Below are 26245 nucleotides of genomic sequence, written 5' to 3' on the forward strand. Positions count from 1 at the left end.
GAGGGAGAAGCTTGTACACCGAAAAAGCAGCACTATGTGATCTCAGACTATGGGGAAGAAAGCCTCCTAAAATGAAGTTTGAACAGGGCAGAGATTTAAGTAACTTTCAGCAGTGGCAGGCACATCTCCCATAAGCAAATGCTACCTAAGCACCTCATCTTTCCCTGGCGAAAGGGAGAAACCATTCTGGTTGACACTTGTCTCAGAACCAATTGGCACAATCCATGTGATACAGCATCTGCTGACAGCCTAATCAGGGGCTCGATTTCAGAGAAACACATCAAGGATGTGTTTTCAGGGACATGTCCAAATGCCATAATCCCTTGATACACTATAAAAAAATAAAAATAAAGAGAACTTGGACAGGGTGTGGTGGATGAGGTAGTTTATAAAATGTTAGGGGAATGATGAATCCTTAGAATCAGGCTATTTGCAGATGCAAAAGCATCTGAGGTAACATGAATCTCAGCCTCCAAGGGGGGGTGGGGAAAAAAATGTTACCTACCCTACTTGGACTTAAAGACAGAAAAATAACTTTATTCATCTTTTTTCAGCTACAGATAGTGACAGTGGCTTCTTTCTACCATAACCTGAAGTTCATGTTTTATGAGAAAGTCTAGAGGAAAATGACACGTAACATGTTTCCTTAAACGAGCATACAGCAGGCAATTATTTTTGTATGACCATGAAGAGCTGTAAAGATAGTGCTAATTTCTCTATTTACTTCCTTCTAAAGTCCCAAGACCTGAGAAACTTGCAGCCCCAGTGAAGTTATCATAATAATAATTCAAATTACTGTCCTGAAAGAACATTGAGATTGACAGACACCCAGTTAACCCAATTCTTGCTTTCAGAGCTGTCACAGAATAAAGCAACTATGCTGAAGGTATCCCCTTATATGAAATTCACAAACCTAAAATAGTGTAAAAAGTAAAAATACTTGAAGTTTCATAAATTTCAGAAAAAAACAGCAGCTCTATCATATATGTACATATTTAAATGAAGACATGTTAAAACAAAGCAAATATGAATGCACGTGAAGATTTTCTTCAAAATTAAGGAACTTGAGGCTAGAAACTCATTAACAGCATATTAAAAACAGAAACAATTAATGGTTAACTAAGTTCTGAAAAAGTGATATGACATTTGGTGAGGGGTAGTGTTTATAAGGAGGGGCTTCCCTTGGCGGCTCAGCAGTGAAGAATCTGCCTGCAATGCAGGAGACGTGGATTTGATCCCTGGGTCAGAAAGAACCCCTGGAGGAGGGCATGGCAACCCACTCTAGTACTCCTGCCTAGAGAACCCCATAGACCGAGGAGCCCGGTGGGCTGCAGTCCATAGGATCGCGTGGAGTTGGACACCGCTGAAGCGACTAAGCACTATCAGCGGTGTCAGTAAGAGGCACAAGGAAAGCCTCCTGGTCCAGGTAATGTCCTGGGCACGCATGCATGCCAAGCTGCTTCAGTCCTGTCTGACTCTCTGGGACTACTTTGGGACGACTGTCTGACTCTTTGTCTGACTATTGCCATTCACAGTAGCAGTAGTCAACTGTCAGACCTGAAGGATACTACCTGTACAGAAAAGTGTACAAATCATATGGGTATATAAGTTGGTGAATTTTTACAAAGTGATCATACTCAGAACCACCAATTAGATGGAGAGACAGGACATTGGGGCTTCCCAGGTAAATGGTACTACTACTGAAAATGGTGAAGACAATAAACGAGAACTATGTAAAAGAAAGGAAAGAAAGGAGAAAAATAATAATAATAATAAGGGGGGAGTAGGAGAGAAAAGGGAAGAGGTCAAAGAAGGGAGATACTTTATCACATTCAAAAATCATTCATGTAACAGCCACTAAATGTACTGCTAACAATGATTTTTTTTAAAGATAAGAAGTGTGACCATAAAGTAAATACCTTAGTTTCACAAAATAAGTATGACTGTGAAAGCCAGTAAAAGGGAGGGAGGCAGAATACTTGTGAGTTAACTTAGCTAGGTGATGCAGGAATGGGAGTGTATCCAAGAGGCTTAAACACACCTCAACTTGAGAAGCATCAACCCCACAACAGGGGACCCTGAAACATGTTTGCCCACCTTGCTCGTTGAGCCTGTCCTCTGACTTATAATTATGGCTATTTGGAGTGGACACTGAGCGTGCCTATTGAGAGGTTGGGGAGAAAATTACACATACTCTACAGGCAGTATTATTTGGAGACACTGAGTACATGAAAACATATTGAACAAAACTGCAAATACACTCCTCTAACCACCTAAACACATTTGAAGAGTTAAAAGTCTTCAAGGCTGACAGCGTCCAGCCATCAAATAAACAAATCCTGGAGAGAACAGAAGTAACTCATTGGGAAAAACTGAATAATTTGCTAACTGATAAGGCATATACTTCTTTTGCCCTGACTGGCTAGGTTTATAGCTCCCTTTTCTTCCACATGTTATAAAGACAAACATTTTCAGCTAAGTATTTTTAGCCACTGTTAGGGAATACTGATCAAAGCCCTACTTGCCAAATATAAGGTTTGGGGAACATGAAAGTTAAGACACAGACCCTACTCATGAGAAGTTTATAATCTAGTACAGGAGATAAGCCAGCATGCTTATCTGGCTAAGCAACCTTAACAAAACACAGAACATGTTAAGAGAGATAGTGGCCGAAGTGTATAGGACTTAAGACAAGGAGATTCCTTCTAGCTGGTGTGGGAGGAGGAAGTTTCCAAACAGAGGCAGCATTTGCACTGGAACTTAATTGATAGTACTCCTAAAAAAGTGGTCCAGCTGAACTGGAAAGTAAGGTGGGATCTGTGTAGAATGATGAAGTGTGAAAGGGGTGGACTGGTCAATGGAAACTATTATACTGAAAAGGGTCTGGTATGCCACGAGGCCGAGCATGCCCAGTCACTCAGTCATGTCTGACTCTTTGGGACCCCACAGACTGTAGCCCACCAGGCTCCTCTGTCCAGGGGGTTATCCAGGCAAGAATACTGGAGTGGGTTGCCATTTCCTTCTCCAGGGGATCCTCCCAATCCAGGGATCGAACCCATATCTCCTGCATTGGCAGGCAGATTCTTTACCACTCAGCTACATGGGAAGCCTACACCACTAGGAAGAGATGCCATTTATCCTGTTGTCCATCAACAGTAAAGATGCTGAAGGCATCTCACCAGCAGCACAGTGTGATCATTACTATACTGGAAGAAGATTTAACCGGCAATAGCATGACAGACAGACGGACTGAAGTGTGAAAAGACAGAAGTGGAGACATCAATTAGGAAGCTACTATAACAATCTGGGTAAAAAGGCTACAGGTAATAAGCCTGGAGAAAAAACAGCAAGATACAACATGGAGGTAAAAATCCAGGGGACAAGAATGATAATGTGTGTAACAAAGGAAAAGAGTCAAAGATGACACAAAACTCTGAAATTCTGAGCACGGGAAAACAGTAGCACTCTCAACAGACGTGGGAGTGAACAAGTTGGTGGGAATATACAGTAAGCTCAGTTTGAGAAAACAGTTGATCATCTGGTGTCTAGGCAATTAGAAACATTCAGAAAATAGGTTGACATCATACTTATCGGATCTGAGAGGCATCAACAGAGAAGTGACACAAAAGGTAAAAGAAAGTGGCCAAGGTAAGCATCTTGGGATGTTTATTGTGGGAGAAGATGCTTATTGTGGGATGGCTATTGTGGGAGAAGACAGAAGGAACAACATCAACAGGGGTACTGTGATTGTTCTATATTCTCAATGGCAAGAGAAGTCAGCATTCGGAGAGATTTAAATATTCTAAGAAACCACGCTACTTCCTTTAGAGTACAGTAAAGCCAAGAATAGTAATGAAAGTGAAGTCACTCAGTCGTGTCCGACTCTTTGCAACCCCATGGACGGTAGCCCACCAGGCTCCACGGTCCATGGGATTTTCCAGGCAAGAATACTGGAGTGGGTTGCCATTTCCTTCTCCAGGGGATCTTCCCAACCCAGGGATCGAACCCGGGTCTCCTGCATTGCAGACAGATGCTTTACCGTCTGAGCCACTAGAGAAGCCCAAGTATAGTAATAAGTAGTAGTAAATGTAGTAAGAGCAAAACAAAGTACATAGGAATGATAAATACCAAAGTCAGAATCCCACTTTAGTCTAGGAGGGCAGGTCTTGAACTTAGGAAATGGCAGTGGGTACAATGTAATTATAGGGCTTCCCAAGTGGTGTTGGTGGTAAGGAACCGGCCTGCCAATGCAGATAGACATAAGAGATGTGGACTCAATCCCTGGGTTGGGAAGATGCCCTAGAGAAGGAAATGGCAACCCAATCCAGTATTCTTGTCTGGAGAATCCAGGGACAGAGGAGCCTGGCGGGCTGCAGTCCATAGGGTCACACAGAGTTGGACACAACAAAGCAACTGAGCACACACACACGATGTAATTAGGATGGTAACCAGGGGCTGAGATGTCTTTGTACATTATTAGTTCTTAAGCTTAAGAAAATGGGTGTTCATCATACCAGTCCTCATATATATTTGTGGTTGCAATATGTTATATTCTGTCTTGTAAGAGAGATGTCTTCATGGGCAAATAGGTATAGAAATTATGTATGTAATCTAGACTGGAAAGAAGTAGAAAACAGAAACTATTCCGTGGAGAAATTTTGCAAAGAAAGCAAGTAAAGTAAGAGAAAGTGGTCTGAGAGTCCGCAGGGCTTGGGAGAAGTTAGTTGTGTTCATGTGTAGATGGTTTGTTTTTCACTAGAGGGGGAAGAAAAGAGTCTATTACAGGCAAAGGGGATGAAACCAGGGGAAAAAAGGATACTGAAGATCTAAGCCAGAGGGAAAATGATATAAAAAGGGTTTTAGGAGAGCATGTGATCAAGAGCACAAATGAGTAGGGTACCCCTAGACTTCCCTGGTGATCCAATGGATGAGATGCCTCAGCCCCAGTGCAGGGGGCCGGGGTTCACTCTCTGGTCAGGGAACTAGATCACACTTGCAACAACTAAGAGTTCACATGCCACAGCTAAAAATCCCACATATAGCAACTAAGATCTGGCATGGCCAAATAAATAAGTATTTTTTTAAAAAGGAGGAGAAAATAAATTTTTTTTTTCAGAAACCAAAAAGTAAGAGAAAAAAATTCCGTGGTGGAAAAAAAAAATACACACTAACATATATATACACACACGTATCAAAAGTGGTCATGTAAAAAGCTAATTTTTACTATCCATCTCCCCCACTAAACTGTATAGTGGTTGAAAGTAAGAGTTTTATCTATTGTTGGTAAGCCAGGGCCCACCACAGTGCTAACACATAGTAAATGCCCAGTAAATGATAGCTACACAAAGGATATGATCATCTCAGAAAAGATGAGGGCACCAGCTGAGAGAGATGGGACAGGAAGACATCAAGGGCTGCCCAGAGAGGGGAGAGGAGAGGGTAACATGAAACTCTGAATCGGTGAAGAAAGGATAAAAGCAACGGCAAACTGCACAAAAGACTCAGCCTGTTTCCTTCAAAACTGTGACAAGTTACAAGCAAGCAGACTGGGTTTAAGAAATATAGCTCCCATTTCCCACCTGGGAAGTGAAATGCTTAGAACCAGCAAGGCGATCTTAATACAAAACTGAAAAATGCCTTGTTCCAAACGTACACACTAACTTGCGATAATACACCTACCTCTTTGCCTTATAGCATTCTTATAGGATTCAGTTCTTATCAAGATTTGGATAAAATTATTTAACTTCTATTTAGATGTCTCCAATTCTAAGTGTTTACCAGGTAGGGTTTTTTAAACACTTATGAACTAGCTAATGAAACTCCCCAAAGCAAACAAAAATCAAAAAATGTTATGCTTTCTCTGGATATATGCCCAGGAGTGGGATTCCTGAGTCATATGGCAGCTCTGTTTTTAGTTTATGGAATCTCCATGCTGTTCTCCATAGCAGCTGTACCAGTCTACATTCCCACCAACAAAAGATACATGCACTCCAATGTTCACTGCAGCACTGTCCACAATAGCCAGGACATGCAAGCAACCTAAATATCCATCAACAGAGGAATGGATAAAGAAGATATGGTACATATATACAATGGAATATTACTCAGCCATAAAAAGGAAGGAAATAATGCCTTTTGCTGCAACATGGATGGACCTACAGATTGCCAGACTGAGTGAAGTCACAGAAAGGCAAATATCATATATCACTTAAACACAGAATCTAAAAAAGGGTACAAATGAACTTACTTACAAATCAGAAAAGAGAAACACATGTAGAAAATAAACGTAAGGTTACTAAGGGATAAGGAAGGGGAGAGACAAACTGGAAGACTGGGATTGACATATACACACTGCTGTGTATAAAGCAGATTAACTACTAAGGACCTACAGTGTAGCACAGGGAACTCTACTCGGAACTCTGTAACGAGCTATAAGGGAAAAGAAACTGAGAAAGAGCGGATATGTGCATATTGTTATCAACAGATTCACTTTGTTGTTACAGCGGAAATTAACACAACATTGTAAATCAAGTAAACTCCACTAAAAATATGTTCCTAAAAACACGACGCTGCGTCACATCTGTGACCTGAACAAAGGACTGGAAGATGTGGAATAATGTCACTTGACTAGCAAACACAAGAGGAGGCTGAGGGGAGCACAGACTCACCCCTTCCTGCGATCGGCATTCAGAGCTGCAACCACGGGCCAAAGCCCCCCAGCTCTCTGCGCCACCTCCAGGCACACAGAACAGAATCCCTCTAGAGAAGAGGGAAATGCTGAGTTACCTGGCCAACCTGTGCCACCGCCCAACGGTCACCTCAGGGACCTGGACAAAGACATTCATCCGCTGCGCTGGCAGCCACTCCAACCCGCCCTCCTAACCTAGTCCTTTCTGCGGGGACCACTGTCTAAGCAACCTGTCATAGAGCTTTATAAAGCAGCATTAATACTGCGGGCCAAAATGAGATTGATCTTTGAGCTTCGTGGTCTCCTGTTGTCAACGGTGCATTATAAAACCAATACTAAATACTTTATAAACAGGTCTCCCTACAGTGTATTAGACAAACAGTGCATATTTCATGCCCCATAGCTGGTAGCCACATATCCATCAGACTAATAAATTATTTATTAGGTGCTCAGAAGTGCAAGAAGAGTCAATAAGCTAACTTCTGAATACTTATAAGCTACTATTTCATTGGAAATTGCACCTGAATGAAAAAGACCAACCCACTCCCTGAAGGGGGCATGGGAGCTTTCAGCCATCTCATGCGCCCTTTGAGAAGCACAGGCCACATGCGTGAGACGGGACACATATTTCTGGGACCTGAAAACTGTCTTGGTCAATGAACTTACAAAAAAGAGCACCACCCAACGCTATGCTCGTCTTCTTTCTTTTCCATCTAGTCTTCTCTGGTCCTACCAACCTTGGTGACAACTCAGAGAAATTAAAATTGGTGGGAACATTTCACCCTGAGTCAGACCCAATGACAGCCACCACTCACAACCACCACTCAAGCTTTCCATCGGGCATCTCCAAAGAAACCATCCAATGGCTTGCATGTACCAAGCTCTCTGCTACATGCACAGCATAGAATTTGGGACTCACAAATCTCAGGCTTAAGAGTGGCACTTTTTTTTTTTTCCCCAATTTTCAGTTCAAGGTCCCGAGACTGTAGCCACCCAATGTCATCAAGCCTCTCTTTCCAGGTTCCACCCCTCTGAAGGAAAATGACCTTATGTTCAAGAATGTATTTCAGCCCTTCAAGAAGGAATTTCTTCAGCTGGGAGTTATTTCCCAAACTATCAGAGGCGTGGACCTTTGTGTAGCATTGCGGATGCCATGGTTTCACATGCTGGCCACATTAATACTGGAAAGCAAGCATCTGTAACCCACAGCCGAGTGTGCTCCAGCCCCAAAGCACCCGCAAGGCCGATGCCAATGCAAACCACTCTTCCCATCCCACATCTGAACCACACTGGTTTTCTCCAGGAGCCAGAGGCTAAGATACAGTGCTGAAAATGAAGATTCTTGGGTTCTTTCCATTCACATGATAGATATAGAGTATTGAGAAGAATATAGCCAGGGGGACTGGCTCTTTTTTCTCTCTCCCCTTCCATACCAAACGAATAAACCATCAAGAGGTTTACAGTGTCTAATGGTGTTCCAAAATATCCCAAGGGAAAAGTCCAAATGGATAAATATAGGGATGTCTACACACAAGTTTTGGTCTTTCTTCTTAAAGTTTTATCCCCATGTTTTTTTGTTGTTGTTGTTTTAGTTGCTAAGCTGTGTCCAACTCTCTTGAGACCCCATGGACTCTAGGCCACCAAGCTTCTTTGTCCATGGGATTTCCCAGCCAAGAATACTTAAGCGGGTTGCCTTTCCTTCCTGATGCAGGAATCGAACCCGCATCTCCTGCATTGCAAGTGAATCCGTTACCATTGAGACACCTGGGAAGTCCTTCACCCTCATAAGCTGGCATTTTTAAGATTGAAAAATATTTAACATGGGTAGGAAAAGTAAGTGGAAATAAAGGAGAAACATGGAAGAGACCTTCACTTTCTCAGAGACCACCCTGAGTCCTAGAAATAATGAAAGAGCTGATGTAAAAATGTAAGACAAGACTAATTTCTGACATTGCTTTTGCTACTACAACCACTACAGCTAAGATGATTATTCATATTAATGAGCTTGGTGTGTAGATAAACTATAAAAGATGCAGTCTCTGACCTCAAGTACTTATCTCTGTCTTTTGGGATTTACTCCTCCTGCTACATTTACTTTTATTCTTCATACCCTTGCCCAGAGGAAGTGATCATCACTCAGGGCTTGGAGCATTTCCATGGGTGGGGCTTAAATAAGGCAAAAAAGGGAAGGAACTTTTGCCCTTGGGCAAAGACACTGTCCTTGCCCCAGAGCTCTCCATGTCTAGTTTGTGACAAAAAAGAAATAGAAACTCTCTGTGAAATTTTGATGCTGGCCTCACTGAGCTCTATCAGGAAAATCGGATAAAGTGTGAAAGCAGACAGCATTCTAGGGCTCTATCACATCAAGCAGGGCATCCACACCAACTGTATCAGGACATACAAATGAGCTAATATTAGATAACAGTCATGATCCACCCTTTATACTCAGCTCTCTGTGTTCTATGTGTGCTTAAAAGCTTGTCAGAGATATCCACAATGAGTTGTGCCCAAGTGGTTCTGCAGTCAGATTACATAGATGTGAATACCTATGGAACCTTTTACTAATCACGTGACCTTGGCAAGTTACGTACTAGTTTTCCGAAGCCAAAATTCCTCATCTATAAAAAGGAAATAATACCAGCTCACCAAAGTGCTGTGAATATTAAGCATTTTGATTAGTGCCAAAGGTTTAGCTGACTGCCTAGCACATAAATACTCAATAAATATTAGGTGCTGCATATATACGTCTGAAAAGAGATTCCTAACCAGAAGCCCTCCGGCCAAGTTTGTTTTGCTTGGCTCCCTTCATGAGTGTGTATGGGTGTGCAAGTATGTTTAATTCATAGTCAATATGCTTTAAAAAATCAAGAAATTTTAAATGAAAACTATGATTCCCAGCTTTGGGGAACAGGGCAAGTAACAAGGAACTAAAGACAGAGTGGTCAATAGAAATCTGTGTTCCTTCACGACAAAAGTCCACCCAGGTGGAGCAGAAGCCACTCCTTTTAGTCCGTGCTCTCAGATAGGCATCCTGATAGCTCAATTAATAAAGAATCTGCCTGCAATGTAGGAGACCCCAGCTCGATTCCTGAGTTGGGAAGATCTGCTGGAAAAGAGATAGGCTACCCACTCCGGTATTCTTGGGCTTTCCTGGTGGTTCAGCTGGTAAAGAATACACCTGGCAATGCGGGAGCACTGGGTTTGATTCCTGGGGAGGGGAGATATGCTGGAGAAGGGAAAGGCTACCCACTCCAGTATTCTGGCCTGGAGAATTCCATGTATATATCCACTGAATAGTCCATGGGGTCGCAAAGAGTCGGAAACAACTGAATGATTTTCCCAACCCAGGGGTTGAACCTGTGTCTCTTGCATCTCCTGCATTGATAGGTGGATTCTTTACCCCTGCGCCACTTGAGAAGCCCTAATACTAAATTATAAGACCACAACAAAAGGCATTTAGAAAACTGATCTACTCCCATTGCTCTGCTATACAAATAGGGAAACTGAGGCAAAGTAACAAAATAAGCTGGAGGCAGGCTGAACTGTTTTTCAAGACCTGCATTTCCCAAACTACTTTTACATCAAGTTTAAAGCAGAGGTCAAGAGGACTGAGAATCCAGTAGTATACTAGGCCACTCAGTTGACTTGTGAGAACTAACCATTAACCTTTTACAAATTTCACAAGCCAGTTGACTTTACACTGGAAATTCACATCAGCAAAAGGGACAGATCAGAGCTCCCCTACCCCCATGAACTAGCTGCGAAACATTTACAAACACATCACTGCTTAAGATTCTGGCATTTGGCTGTTGAGCATCTTTACATGGTACATGTGTACTTCATTCTAAAGATGTGATGATTTTGGTGATAAATATGAATAAAACCAAACCAAACACTTAAGAGTTACAGAACAAAATAAATCTATGCCTAGGTTTGGAGTACTTAGTATGTCCAAGGCTTTGTAATATTAAGTTCTTTTATAACCTCAGTAAGTTTTCTAGAAGTTAAAATTACAGTAAGATCTCAGCATCCAGAGCTCATAGGAAATTAATTGTTCTTGATAGGCAAAGAATCTGGGGGGGTATTACTTTATATTTATTGAGCACCTGTTGTGTGCCAGGTACTGTAGAAAGCATAAAGTATTTTTTCATATGTTCTTCACAGGTCCTATGAGATAGGTCTTATTATTCTCATTTTACCAGTAAGGAAACTGAAACTAAGAAAGTTGACTCACTTGGCCAAGGTCTTAAATTAAGTGTCAAAGTTGGGATTCAAAACCAAGTTGGTCTAGTTTCAAAAGATGTGCTCATTTCCATATCCTGCACTGCCTCTCTGGTTTCTACCATTTTAGACAAGAATTCTTTGAAAGCATGCTACATATTCAGTGTATACTTTTTTAAACAGGACACATCTTTCTTGATAATCAAAAATTTTCATTTAAACATTAAATTAATATGTAGTGATACTCTTAAGGTTTCTAAGGGTGAGAGGAGCACTGATTGTTTTTTTCCTGCTCAGTTTTTAAATTTTAAAATCTATCATTTGTCCTTTTGTAGTTAGTTGCGATTACCTGTACCTCTAATATCTGCCACCTTCCTACTTCCAGGACTTGCAGTTTGATTTTATTAGACGCCTTACCAAAGGAATATTAAGCAACAGCTAAGATGAAATAAAACTGGAAGAAGCAGCAGTCCTCCCTACTCTGTCCTTTCATGTTCCCAGGTTTCAGTGACCCGCGGTCAACCATGGTCAGAAAACATTAAATGAACAATTCCAGAAATAAACAATTCATAAGTTTTAAACTGCTCACCATTCTAAAGAGCATGATGAAATCTCTTGCCCGGCTGTTCAGTCCTGTTTGGGAGGTGAGTCACACCTTCGTCCAGTGCATTCTGGCCACTGGTCACTTAGTAACCACCTGGGTTATCTCAGTGACTCTCGCGGTATCAGGGTGCTCATGTTTAAGTCATCTTTACTTTACTTGGTAAACACCTGAGTTATCACAGCGACTCTTGCACTACCAGTGTGCTCATATTTAAGTTGTTCTGATTTTACTCACTGAGGGCCCCGAAACATAAGAGTGGTGATGCTGGCAATTCAGACATGCCACAGAAGCTTTAAATAAGCTTTCTGGGCATAGAAAGGTGAAAATTCTTGACTTTATAAGGGAAAAATATCATATGCTGAGGTTGCTAAGATCTAAGGTAAGAATGAATCTTCTATCTGTAAAACTGTGAAGAAGGAAAAAGAAATTTGAGCTAGTTTTGCTACCACATTCTTAAACTACCATTAAGGTCTAGGGCATCACGGGCTTAGCTAAGATGGAAAAGGCATTAAATTTGTATATATATATATTGGGTTGGCCAAAAAGTTCAGTTGGGTTTTTCTGTTACCTCTGATAGAAAAACCCAAACGAACTTATTGGCAAATCCAATATTTTCAGAGTAAAAAGAGACTCTATTCACATAACTTGTTATAGCACACTGCTGTAATTATTTATTATTAGTTACTGTTGTCAATCTCTTACTGTGTCTAATTTGTCAATTAAATTTTATCAGAGGTATGTGTGTACAGGAAAAAACAAGGAATACATAGGGTCCCATAGTATCCAGGGTTTCAGGCATCCACTGGGGTCTTGAAATATATACCCGTAGATAAAGGGGGATGACTAGTGATAAGGAACACCTCCAAATATATCATGAGTGAGGAGCAAGAAAAAAAACCATAAATATAGTGCAAAGAAGTAAAAACCTGGGGAGGGCGTAATAAATACTTCTGTATTTGCAGTAAACTATTTCTGGAAATACTTTTAAGAATCTGGTTAACAGCAAGTTACTTTTAAGGAGGGATGGGAAGTCTTTTTTCTCCAAATAGGCTTCTGAACACTTTTTCTCACTTCTTACACTATTTGTGTAATAGCAATTAGCAAGAGACACTGTGAGGGGAACATCTAAGCTTAGATGCTTTATTGCATCTTTTCAGGGTGCTCAAAAGCACCTTTTTTTCCTGGTTCTTAACTGTGCTCATATTTGGAAAGTGTTGAGCACACTACAGACCAGGGCCTCTGCTTTCACCTGACTCACAGTGTCACTGGAAAGATGAAATACAAACACACCAGTTAAATAGGAGATAGAACTTACTGTTCTCTCTTAACTAAAGCAGAAGAGCCATACTGACTTGTGTTCTTGGCTCCAGTGCTTCCAGGAGACAAAGAAATTTTGTCAAAAAGAGACCTATAGCTTGAGTTTCTTGGGCTAAGGAGAATATCAAAAGACAAAGAGAACATTTCAAAGGGTGGAGGGGCATAAATAAAAATACTATAAGAAAGCACCACTCCTTAGGTTGATGTAGGATGTGCGTAAGAAAAGAAATCAGTTAATATACAGGCAAACTGTAGAGGCCTTGAAATTGAGACTGTATGTTTCTGAAGAGTTAAAGAATGGAAGCTGTGTTTCATCTATGGACAGTGTGCAAGATGTACCAGAAAGAGAGAGGTGTGAGGCAGAAGTATTCAATTAGGGGATTTGTGTCATGTTCAAACATCCCCTTAGAATGTTAACTCCAAGAGCAAGGAAGCTCGTTGGGTTTGCATCTGTTCACGTCACGGGCAACTCAATACGATGCTATACAGACACTAACAGATACCAGACACTAACAGAAAATGGACAAGTCCATCATGGGGCAGGAAAACCGACAGTAGGTAAAAATAAGAAACAATGAAACAATTTCAAGTTGTTTCATTTTTCAAAGGATCTGTAAGAATTGATGCTCAAGTGAATATTATCTTTCAAGATAAAAGGAGTCAAACACAATTTAAAGATTTCTAGGGACTGAACTGAACTGAGTTAGGATAAATGGTAGATGAGGAACCTCCTAAAACAATTGCATGTATTAGATAAAATCTGATATTTTATACCTATGTGATATCAATACAAGTAGTGGAGAGTTAAATATTTCTACCTAAAAGGTAGTCTCTGACATGAATAAAACTGTCAGTTCAGTTCAGTCACTCAGTCATGTCTGACTCCCTGCAACCCCATGGACTGCAGCACACAAGGCTTCCCTCCAGAGCCTACTCAAACTCATGTCCATTGTGTTGGTGATGCCATCCAACCATTTCATCTGTCATCCCCTTCTCCTCCTGCCTTCAATCTTTCCCAGCATCAGGGTGTCTTCCAATGAGTCGGTTCTTCACATCAGGTGATTAAAGTATTGGAGTTTCAGCTTCAGCATCAGTCCTTCCGATGAATATTCAGGACTGATTTCCTTTAGGATGGACTGGTTGGATCTCCTTGCTGTCCAAGGGACTCTCAAGAGTCTTATCCAACACCATAGTTCAAAAGCATCAATTCTTCAACACTCAGCTTTTTTTATAGTCCAACTCTCACATCCATAAATGACTACTGTTAAAACCATAGCTTTGACTGGACAGAACTTTGTCGGCAAAGTAATGTCTATGCTTTTTAATATGCTGTCTAGGTTGGTCATAACTTTTCATTTCACGGCTCCAGTCACCATCTGCAGTGAAAAAGTCTCTCACTGTTTCCATTGTTTCCCCATCTATTTTCCATGAAGCAATGGGACCAGATGCCAAGATCTTAGTTTTCTGAATGTTGAGTTTTAAGCCAACTTTTTCACTCTCCTCTTTCACTTTCATCAAGAGGATCTTCAGTTCTTCTTTGCTTTCTGCCATAAGTGTGGTGTCATCTGCATATCTGAGGCTATGGGTATTTCTCCTGGCAGTCTTGATTCCAGCTTGTGTTTCATCCAGCCTGGCATTTCATATGATGTACTCTGCATATAAGTTAAATAAACAGGTTGACAATATACAGCCTTGACATACTCCTTTCCAGATCTGGAACCAGTCTGTTGTTCCATGTCCAGCTCTAACTGTTGCTTCTTGACCTGTATACAGATTTCTCAGGAGGCAGGTCCGGTGGTCTGGTATTCCCATCTCTTTAAGAATTTTCCACAGTTTGTTGTCATCCATACAAAGGTTTTGGCATAGTCAATAAAGCAGAAGTAGCAGTTTTTCTGGAACTCTCTTGCTTTTTTGAAGATCCAATGGATGTTGCAATTTGATCTCTGGTTCCTCTGCCTTTTCTAAATCCAGTGTGAACATGTAGAAGTTCACAGTTCACATACTATTGAAGCCTGGCTTGGAGAATTTTGAGCACTATTTTGCTAGTGTGTGAGATGAGTGCAATTGTGCAGTAGTCTGAACATTCTTTGGCACTGCCTTACTTTGGGATTGTAATGAAATCTGACCTTTTTGAGTCTTGTGGCCACTGCCGAGTTTTCCCAATTTGCTGGCATATTCAGTGCAGCACTTTCACAGCATTATCTTTTAGGATTTGAAATAGCTCAACTGAAATTCCATCACCTCCACTAGCTTTATTCATAATGATGCTTCCTAAGGTCCACTTGACTTCTCATTCCAGGATGTCTGGCTTAGGTGAGTGATGACACCATCGTGATTCTCTGGGTCATGAAGATCTTTTCTGTACAGTTCTTCTGTGTATTCTTGCACACCTCTTCTCAATATCTTCTGCTTCTGTTAGGTCCACACCAATTCTGCCCTTTACTGTGCCCATCTTTGCATGAAATGTTCCCTTGGTATCTCTAATTTTCTTGAAGAGATATCTAGTCTTTCCCATTCTATTGTTTTCCTCTATTTCTTTGCATTGATTTCTGAGGAAAGCTTTCTTATTCTTGCTATTCTTTGGAACTCTGCATTCAAATGGGTATATCTTTCCTTTTCTCCTTTGCCTTTATTATAGGGACTGGAATGCATAAGTAGGAAGTCAAGAGATACCTGGAGTAACAAGGCAACTTTGGCCTTGGAACACAAAACAAAAGAGGTCAAAGGCTAACAGAGTTTGGCCAAGAGAATGCACTGGCCAGAGAAAACACCCTCTTCCAACAACACAAGAAAAGCCTCTACACATGGACATCACCAGATGGTCAATACCGAAATCAGATTGATTATATTCTTTGCAGCCAAAGATGGAGAAGCTCTATACAGTCAACAAAACAAGACTAAGAGCTGACTGTGGCTCAGATCATGAACTCCTTATTGCCAAATTCAGACTTAAATTGAAGAAAGTAAGGAAAACCACTAGACCATTCAGGTATGACCTAAATCAAATCCTTTACGATGATACCGTGGAAATGACAAACAGATTCAAGGGATTAGATCTGATAGACAGAGTGCCTGAAGAACTATGGACAGAGGTTTGTGACACTGTACAGGAGGCAGTGATCAAGACCACCCCTAATAAAAAGAAATGCAAAGAGGCAAAATGGTTATCTGACAAGGCTTTACAAATAGCTGTGAAAAGAAGAGAAAGGCAAAGGAGAAAAGGAAAGACACCCATTTGAATCCAGAGTTCCACAAAAAAGTCTAAACACTGAAAATATGTTTATCCTCCACTCTTTACCATGTATTCCTGGCTGAAATCTTACCCAACATGAAATGGCTTTATCACTCACACGGAAGACTCCTTCTATCCTCTGCCCTCCAGCACCTTCCAGCGTGTTTGCCTTGCACTGTGGAAATGTTATGGGGCTTCCACAATGGCTCAGCAGGTAAAGAACCCACCTGCAATGCAGGAGATGCAGGTTCAATCCCTGAGTCAGGAAGATCTCCTGGAGGAGGGCATGGCAACCCACTCCAGTATTCTTTCCTGAAGAATCCCATGAACAGAAGAGCCTGGTGGGCTATGGTCTCTGAAGGCACAAAGAGTCGGACACAACTGAAGTGACTGAGCACATGGAAAATGTTTTATATATACATTTGACAAGGGGATCAGCCGTCACTGTCCGACAGAAATGGGCATCCCTCCAGAATGCTTGGCATACCCAATCACCAAACACAACTTAGCTCTAGAATCTGCCAGATTTCTGCAACTAAATATCCTCCTACCTTACAACTTGCTTAGAATGCCACCTCTCTGAACTGGACCACCATCATCTCTCTAAAACTGCTGCCTACCACACTTTGCATTTTTACTAATGAACAATCAAATCTCCTGCCCATCAAGGATTGAAAGTAAATTCATGTCTGCTCCACCTCCTTATTCTTACCATGCTTGGCATGCTGCCTGGCATTCAGGCCTGTTTTAAGAAACTTGGTTGAAGATATGAACACATGATGACTGCATGAAGGATTATAGTAACTTCCGGGAGTTTCTCTGCGAGGGAGAGTAATCCAGGTCAAGTTTCCATTGACTATTCCCTCAGCAGCTATGGAAGGCATTGCTAACTGAGCAAGAACTTTTTTTTCCCCTCCTGATCCACCTCAGCCTCTTAAATCGTTCACCACCAGTCAGTCAAAATCCACCGACAAGATGAAACCAATTTGTTGTCCCTGAACTCTGCCTTCCTTTTTAAGTTCAAATGTATCAATTTAAAAAGTTTTTCAGGTAAGCCCAGAATAAAAATCTGAAAACACTGATAAGGTCAAAACTAAATCCAGAACTAGGAACTTACATAAAATTGTCTTTCTTTTTGCAATTTAAAGTTGGTAAAGATACCTAGTATATTGTGAGCACTGGAGTACTGAATGAAAAAATGTAAAAGAGCTCAGTCTTTCTCGACGATCTTTTTATTGTACAAGTGCTAAGTGCCTTTAAGGAAAATGTCGCACCACACGGAAGAGATCAGCAATGAAGTCTCTCAAGAAAAGTTCATCTCTGTTCCCTTTCAAAAAGACCTCTTGGGACTTGCCTCGTGGTCCAGTGGCTAAGACTCCAAGCTCCCCCCAGTGCAAGGGACCCACATTTAATCCCTGGTCAGGAACTAGATCCCACATCCTGCAACTAAGACTGAATATCGTGCATGCCACGCAGTCAAATAAATATTTTTTAAAAATACCTCTCCCAGTTTCTCTTGCATTACAGATTTCTTTGTCTCAAAATAAAAATAAATACCAAATACAATGGAGTCACTCGTCCATATAGCACACAACTGTATCATAAAAAGTTGTAACAATTTTTCTAGAAATATTAATTCACTCAAGATGAACTCCAGAGCTCAATACTATGTTCATGTTTTTATTACATTTAATATTTTCATTAGATGAGGTTAAAAGATCTCTTTTTAATGTACTGTGACTTGAATTCCTATCTGATGACATAATTAACTGTTGTGTGATATTTCTAAGCAAGTTTTAAACTATATCTGTTAAGAAATAAAGAGATCAGATGACAAACTGTTCACCCTGTCACATATGTGACCAAAAAGCGAGGGGGGACAACATTTCAGATGACAAGTTGCTTTGACTCTTCTTTGTTGTTATATTCTGCCTAACTAGTGCCTGAACGTGATAAACAAATACAAACTACTACAAAAATTTAGTAGGCTGCAATATTTTCAAACACTTGCTTTCCATCTTAGATAGGGCCAAGTATACTGCCTTAAATACAATTAAGTATCATGTAAACTTCAGCTTAAAGGCACATTAAGACAATGTCTTCACAAATATTAAAATAATTGATCGATGAAGTCAACGTGTTGGGGCGGAAGTAGTAAGTCAAATGAGATGATCCATGCTGCTGCTGACAAAACTGCCCACTGACTGGAGCTGGGAATTCATAGTCTCATCTCAGAACTAAAATTCTCAGACAGTCTTAGAAAAGAAGTCACTTTTACAAATTACTTGGCAATCGGGCATTTCAAAGACAGACTCTCCAACTGCCAGATCAAAAAAAAATTATGAGTTATAAAGGATCTGTACACTCTCCTTTTCTAAATTCTGTCCTTCTCTAAACCAATATGTACCACAAAGTAAACAAACAAAATCTCAACAATATTTTTTAAAAAAGAAAGAAAAGGGAAAATGTAATAACTTGTATCTGTATCATAACAAAGAAATTGTGAGAGGAGTGTGAGTTGGTAGTTCTGCCAAAGCTAAATGTATTCCACATGGTTAGTGGCCGGTGAATTCTGAGAAGGGAGAGAAAATGTGACACGTAGGCCTCACAATGCGCTTAATCTACTAGATCCCCTCTGCAATGATTCTGGATGCATATTTTAATAGTGATTAAAACATATGGAAATGCACAGAGCCTCGTGTCAGGATGTTTCTCTGGCCTTTAATAACATGTGAACATCCCAGGTCAAACATAACATGACATTAATGGTCTGGAGGCAAAGCGGACCGCCCAAAACTGGGTATCTAACAGACCTCAGAGATTCCTCTTTTGCTGGTTGTGGGATAGACATGACAGAGTTTGAACACTAACAAGGGTTGTTAAGGTAACACTTCCACCCAATGTGTCAGCATAAAACTACCCATTTCAAAAAAAAAAAAAAGATTTTGGAGTATATTTTATTAAACTGTGAAATGCATGTCCTGGTAAATTTCTGTATAAATCTGATGTACAAATTCCACTGAAAATGTGCCACAGCTGGTAGAATAAATGACTACAATAAATCATTATTAAATAACTGTATATCTTGGTAATGACATAATGCCTAACTAAAAAAAGTATGCAGAAGTGAACATTCAGCGGAAGAAAAGCACTCTGCGCCCAGGAAAACAAATTACAAACCTTACCATGCCAACAGTACACTATGATTCAGTGACTAAACAAGGAAATAAAATTCACATAAATAGTTCTTAAATCTGCGGTGGAACTGTGTTCACTATTGCATCAAACAAGTTGTACGGCAAGGGGTAATGGACTCGGGTTTTTGACGGGAACGCTTGCACTGGCAAAGGGAAACTCTTCTACATACAGCTGCATCCAATATTTTGCTAGACAATAAAAACATATCCCAGGTATCAATCAGCAAGCCCAGTCTGCCCCTTCCCTGAAGCTTCATAAATATTCTTTTAAAAAGAACCTTATTTTCTCACCACTACCCTCTCCTCCATTGAGAACTCCACCCTCCTTCAAAATAAACTTTGAAAACAATATATAGTTCCATTCTTTGTGATGTGGGGCAGATGGATCTTTCCAGCAACCCATTACTTTAGCTATCACTTGAAATGAATCACTCCAAACATCCCTCCCTTACCCAGTTCTCCCAGGCCTCCATTTGTCAAAGTGCAGACACTCAGTACCTCTGACATAACTAAGGAGTCACCGTGGTTCTGGCCAAGATGAACTTCAGCAAAGCGACAGGCCCCAAGTGCCTGCTCACAGCCTATGATTGCTTCCCCCTGCCTCTAGGGAAGGGGGAATTATTCACCAACACTCTCACAACAGAAATACTGTCCTGAGATCAACCCAGTAAAATGGCTCGTCTACCAAATATTTCACACAGCCAGTTGGTAAAATCCTTGTCCAAGTCATCACTGTTCACTCTCCTGTTTGTGTTTATACTTCAGTTCACAGCCACTTCCCTTCATAAAATGAAAAGATGTCCCTGAACACCACTTCTACCTGTCCTTTTTCTATGTGCCAAACCTCCAGGAGGCCAAAGTGTTTCTGAGTAAGGAACCTCAGCCTTTCCCAACAACTGTAGGATTTATCCATACATGACTTAGCAAAGTTGTCCCCATCTCAACCAACATGCAAGCTGAGTTGTCCAATACAATATAAGAGTAAAGATGGTCTCTATTTTAACCTAGACCAAAATATTTTTTGCAAATATGAATGGAAGGGTCTTTTTCCCCCTGAATTTCATTTTCCAATTTGCCTTCAATTTTAAGTACAAAAAAAAAAATTCCCTTTTCAAGGCATAGCAACTGTTTCACTAAGATCATTATTAAGTGTATCAATTCAAGAAATAATTGGAGACAGTGGGCCCCACTGTCATGGATTTCTTCCCAGCAAGATATTTCTTCCTTCACCTCCACTTCGAGCCACACAGCCATTCTCTGCATCTTGTCCACACTCAGAAGCAAGCATCCCATCTGTGCTATTGCCTCAAAAGCTGGCACATGCCAGACCAAATAAATAAACCAGTAAAAGAACACCTGACTCTGAGAGGGGGAATGTAAACATCAATAAGTTACAAGTGGAAACAATGTGAAATATCTCCACATAAGCAAAAGTTCAGAGAGAGACAGAGATCAAGACAGCATGTAAAGATACACCGACCCAAAAGGAGAGGGTAGAGAAGATGCACAGGTGCAAGGAAAGGAGTCAAGGGAAGATACGGGAGATGGAGCAGACTGTACAACGTACAGAAAGCAACGGTCTACCCTACCCGAGTGTGGGACCCAAGTTTTCAGCTACACTGCCTAGGAAAAGGAATCAAAAAATGCAATGTTGACCATGGCTATGACTATACTAATTATCAAGGGACAGTACTAATTATCAAGGGTCACGTACTGATGTCAACTCCATTATTCTACAAACAAAGGCATGACTTCTCTCTTCCTTCCCCACCCCTTTCCATCTCCCTAAACAAGCCAGTCTACTCCCAGATTTGACATACCAGCTGACTGCTCGGAGTCACCAAACCCACATCCTCAGCCTACATCACTCTTCTACACCACAAATGCACTCAAGGTGTACCTGTCACCTCCAGGGTAAGGTCTAACAAGAACTTCAAACGCAGCAGTTCCTATTAGACTCCTATTAGACTATTTGTGTGGCTCTGTGACCCCCAAATATGCTCGTTCTCCAGAACCACTCACTTCAGTAAATGACACCATTGGCCACTGAGTGCGTGGAAAATAATTTTCTCCAATTATGAAGGGCAAAAAAAAAAAACCTATTTTATCCTTCCTTCTCTAACCTTCGGGGCTTCCCAGTTGGCACTAGTGGTAAAGAAAACACCTGCCAATGTAGGAGACAAAGAGTCATGGGTTCCATCCCTGGATTGGGAAAATCCCCTGGAGGAGGGCAGAGGCAACCCACTCCAGTATTCTTGCCTGGAAAATTCCATGACAGAATTCCATGGACTGGCATGTTGCAGTCCATAGCATCGCATAGATTCAGACACAACTGAAGCGACTTAGCCCGCACACACTCTTTTAGAACAAAGATAAACCTCTCTAGGGAATATGCCCAGACTCTAGTTTTCACAGTGTGGAGAACACCAAGGTCACCAGCCAAATCACCTTGATGTGTGAAAACAAACCTCTAGGATTAGCTCATGAGATGTGCAGAAGACTGTCACGGGGGAAGCCTTTTACTTCTCAACGAGATGAGACGTTACTTTAAACTGTGACATTGGTCCCAACTTTACAGTCACTTTCATGTTCTTCTACACACCTACAAATCTGTGAATTCTACTCAATAATAAATTGTTTCTTTTTTCTCTATTCTATGTGGATAAAAAGTGTCTTCTTGTTGGCAGGATTATTTTATTTCCCCAACCACTTCCCTCTCCCCCTCTGACACTTATGCAACCTTCTGAGCTATAGTTGAGCTATGCAACCTCCAAATAGCTTCCAGTTTATCTCTCAAAAAAATTATCTCTGGACCATCTACTCTCCATTCCTGTGGCGACTACCCCTGTAGAGATGGCCGTCTTTTTTTGAGGTATATGTGACATACAACATTATATAACATGAAGCCGTTTCCTCCGCTTGCCCTCAGAGATGACATCTTTCCCTGGATTAGAGTATGTTATCATCCACTCCAACAGCATCCCGTACTTCTTCTCAGCACTTGAAACTACGTAATTTGTATCTTCCCTCTGGGGCAAGAAGCACTATGATAGCAAGAGTTCTTTACACCCATATAAAGTGAAGCCAAAGTCGCCCAGCCGTGTCCGACTCTTTGTGACCCCAAGGAATTCTCCAGGCCAGAATACTGGAGTGGGTAGCCTTTCCCTTATCCAGGGGATCTACCCAATCCAGGGATCAAACCCAGGTCTCCCACATTGCAGGCAGATTCTTTACCAGCTGAGCCACCAGGGAAGCCCAAAAACAGAAACACAAAGTATGTTTACACCTATAACCTCAGTGCTTAATACAAGCAGATTCAACAAATATTTGACTGAATATTCCCAACTTACTAGCCAGGGAAAGTGGAAAAATAGCTCAAGCAGGATTTAAAGTTTTGTTGTACAGCTTTACTCTGATTTTAAATCTCTTGCCGTATGGTACGATATATCGAGGCTTGTCCTTTTTCAACTAATTACAAAGGAAAACACTGAAAGATTAAGACTTCCCATCACCATCGCTTTTGGCTAACACAAGTACCCATAGCTTATCAAGACACAGATGAACTCGTTACACCCTGGGGTCTGAGTCCAATAAGCCTTGAGCAATTCCTTGACAACTGTCAAACATAACCGACTTATAATTGTGAGATTCGTCAGAAGCTTGTGGACACTTTTCACATCTAACATAAGCACCTATGTTCCTAATTTTCCTCAAGTCACTTCCTCCAAACTCCACTGCTAATTAGAGCCAATGCAGAGCTTGACTGCATAACTTAAACTTCTTTCAATCTTTACTGAATGCCTACTATGTTCCTAGTATGACAGTAACACTGGGGGGAAAAAATCATGATCCAAGGCCTAAGTGAACTTGTTCTGTTATTTAACAGCAAATGAATTGTACCAATCCATACATAAGATACTTGACATACTAAATACTTGACATCTTACCAGATCCCTTTTGTTCCTTCATAGCTTTAGATTTCAATAATCATTTTATTCAACAAATTACGAACACAGAGCAAGGAGTACTAGTTTTCTACAGCAGTCATGATAAATTTCCACAAACTCAGTGACTTAAAACGTAAATTACCTTACTGTTCTGTTGCTCAGCAGTCCAACACAGGTCTCACTGGACTAAAATCAAGGTGCTAGCAGAGTCGCATTCCACTCAGGAGGTTTGAGAAGATATCTCCTGGCTTTTTTCAGCTTCTAAAGGCTGCCTATATTTCCTTGGCATGGGGCCCCCTTGTTCCATCTCCAAACCAGCCATGCTGAAGCTCTCCGACCTTTCTTCCAGTCATGTCTCTCTGACCACAGCTGAGAAAGGTTCTTTAATGAGTCACATGATTAAATTGAGTCCACCTGGATAATCGGTTCTCTCCTCATCTCAAGGTATTTAACCTTAATCATATTTGCAAAATCCCTTTTATTAAGTAACATATTCACAAGTTTTTAAGAGCTGGATGTGACTGGGGAAGCATTATTCTGCTTTTATTTTACACAAAAAGCATGCAAAATTTTCAGGTTAATATTTCTCACCTGAGAATTAATGACCATCTGAACAAAACCCAGTTTCCCCTGCAGTCAGTCTCTCCCATCAGGAAGCCTCCATAAACCTCTTATCCTTCTCCATCAGAGGGCAGACAGAAGGAAAACCACAATCACAAAAAACTAACCAATCTGATCACATGAACCACAGCCTTGTATAACTCAATGAAACTGCGAGCCATGCAGTGTAGGGCCACCCAAGACAAATGGGTCATGGTGGAGAGTTCTGACAAAACGTGGTCCACTGGAGAAGGGAATGGCAAACCACTTCAGTATTCTTACCTTGAGAACCCCATGAACAGTGTGAAAAGGCAAAAAGATAGGACACTGAAAGATGAACTCACCAGGTCAGTAGGTGCCCAAAACACTACTGGAGATCAGTGGAGAAATAACTCCAGAAAGAATGAAAAGATGGAGTCAAAGCAAAAACACCACTCAGTTCTGGATGTGACTGGTGATGGAAATAGAGTCGGATGCTGTAAAGAGCAATATTGCATAGGAACCTGGAATGTTACGTCCACGAATCAAGGCAAATTGGAGGTGGTCAAACAAGAAATGACAAGAGTGAACATCAACATTTTAGGAATCAGCAAACTAAAATGGACTAGAAAGAGTGAATTTAACTCAGATGACCATTATATATACTACTGTGGGCAAGAATCCCCTAGAAGAAATGGAGTAACCATCACAGTCAAAAAAAGAGTCCAAAATGCAGTACTTGGATCTCAAAAATGACACAATGATCTCTGTTCATTTCCAAGGCAAACCATTCAATATCACAGTAATCCAAGTCTATGCCACAACCAGTAATGCTGAGGAACCTGAAGTTGAACAGTTCTATGAAGACCTACAAGACCTTCTAGAACTAACACCCCAAAAAAGATGTCCTTTTCATTATAGGAGACCAGAATGCAAAAGTAGGAAGTCAAGAAATACCTGGAGTAACAGGCAAATTTGGCCTTGGAGTACAGAATGAAGCACGACAAAGGCTTTTTTTTTGCCAAGAGAACGCACTGGTCATAGCAAACACCCTCTTCCAACAACACTAGAGAAGACTCTACACATGGATATCACCAAATGGTCAATACCGAAATCAGATTGATTATATTCCTTGCAGCCAAAGATAGAGAAGCTCTATACAGTCAACAAAAACAAGACCAAAAGCTGACTGTGGCTCAGATCATGAACTCCTTATTGCCAAATTCAGACTTAAATTGAAGAAAGTAGGGAAAACCACTAGACCATTCAGGTATGACTGAAATCAAATCCTTTACAATTATACAGTGTAAGTGGCACATAGATGCAAGGAATTCGGTCTGATAGACAGAGTGCCTGATGAACTATGGACTGAGGTTCGTGACACTGTACAGGAGGCAGTGATCAAAACCATCCCCAAGAAAAAAAATGCAAAAAGGCAAAATGGTTGTCTGACGAGGCCTTACAAATAGCTGTGGAGAAGTGAAAGGCAAAGGAGAAAAGGAAAGATAAACCCATTTGAATGCAGAGTTCCAAAGAATAGCAAGGAGAGATAAGGAAGCCTTCCTCAGTGATCAATGTAAAGACATAGAAGAATATAATGGGATGGGAAAAACTAGAGATCTTTTCAAGAAAATTAGAGATACCAAGGGAATTTTTCATGCAAAGATGGGCACAAAAGAGGACAGAAATGGTATGGACCTAACAGAAGCAGAAGATACTGAGAAGAGGTGGCAAGAATACACAGAAGAACTATACAAAAAAGATCTTCACGACCCAGATAACCATGATGGTGTGATCACTCACCTAGAGCCAGACATCCTGGAATGTGAAGTCAAGTGGGCCTTAGAAAGCATCACTACAAACAAAGCTAGTGGAGGTGATGGAATTCGAGTTGAGCTATTTAAATCCTAAAAGATGATGCTGTGAAAGTGCTGCACTCAGTATACAAGCAAATTGGGAAAACTCAGCAGTGGCCACAAGACTTGAAAAGGTCAGATTTCATTCCAATCCCAAAGAAAGGCAATGTCAAAAATGCTCAAACCACCGCACAATTGCACTCATCTCACATGCTAGCAAAGTAGTGCTCAAAAATCTCCAAGCCAGCCTTCAACAGTACATGAACTGTGAACTTCCACAGGTTCAAGATGGATTTAGAAAAGGCAAAGGAACCAGACATCAAATTGCAAACATCCACTGGATCATCAAAAAAGTGAGAGTTTCAGAAAAATATCTACTTCTGCTTTATTGACTATATGAAAGCCTTTGACTGTGTGGATGACAACAAACTGTAGAAAATTCTTAAAGAGATGGGAATACCAGACCACCTGACCTGCCCCCTGAGAAATCTGTATACAGGTCAAGAAGCAACAGTTAGAGCTGGACATGGAAAAACAGACTGTTTCCAAATCAGGAAAGGAGTATATCAAGGCTGTATATTTTCACCCTGCTTATTTAACTTAT

The 26245-nt window shown here is 40.9% G+C and overlaps 1 protein-coding gene across 12 annotated transcripts in view; it reads right to left on the reverse strand.

Moving 5' to 3' along the window:
- The window catches only part of BNC2 (basonuclin 2), a 470337-nt gene that overhangs the window by 326603 nt on the left and 117489 nt on the right, over positions 1-26245 (reverse strand). The window lies entirely within an intron of this gene.

The sequence above is a fragment of the Cervus canadensis genome, chromosome 14 (genome assembly GCF_019320065.1).
Source record: "Cervus canadensis isolate Bull #8, Minnesota chromosome 14, ASM1932006v1, whole genome shotgun sequence".
NCBI classification, from domain to species: Eukaryota; Metazoa; Chordata; class Mammalia; order Artiodactyla; family Cervidae; genus Cervus; species Cervus canadensis.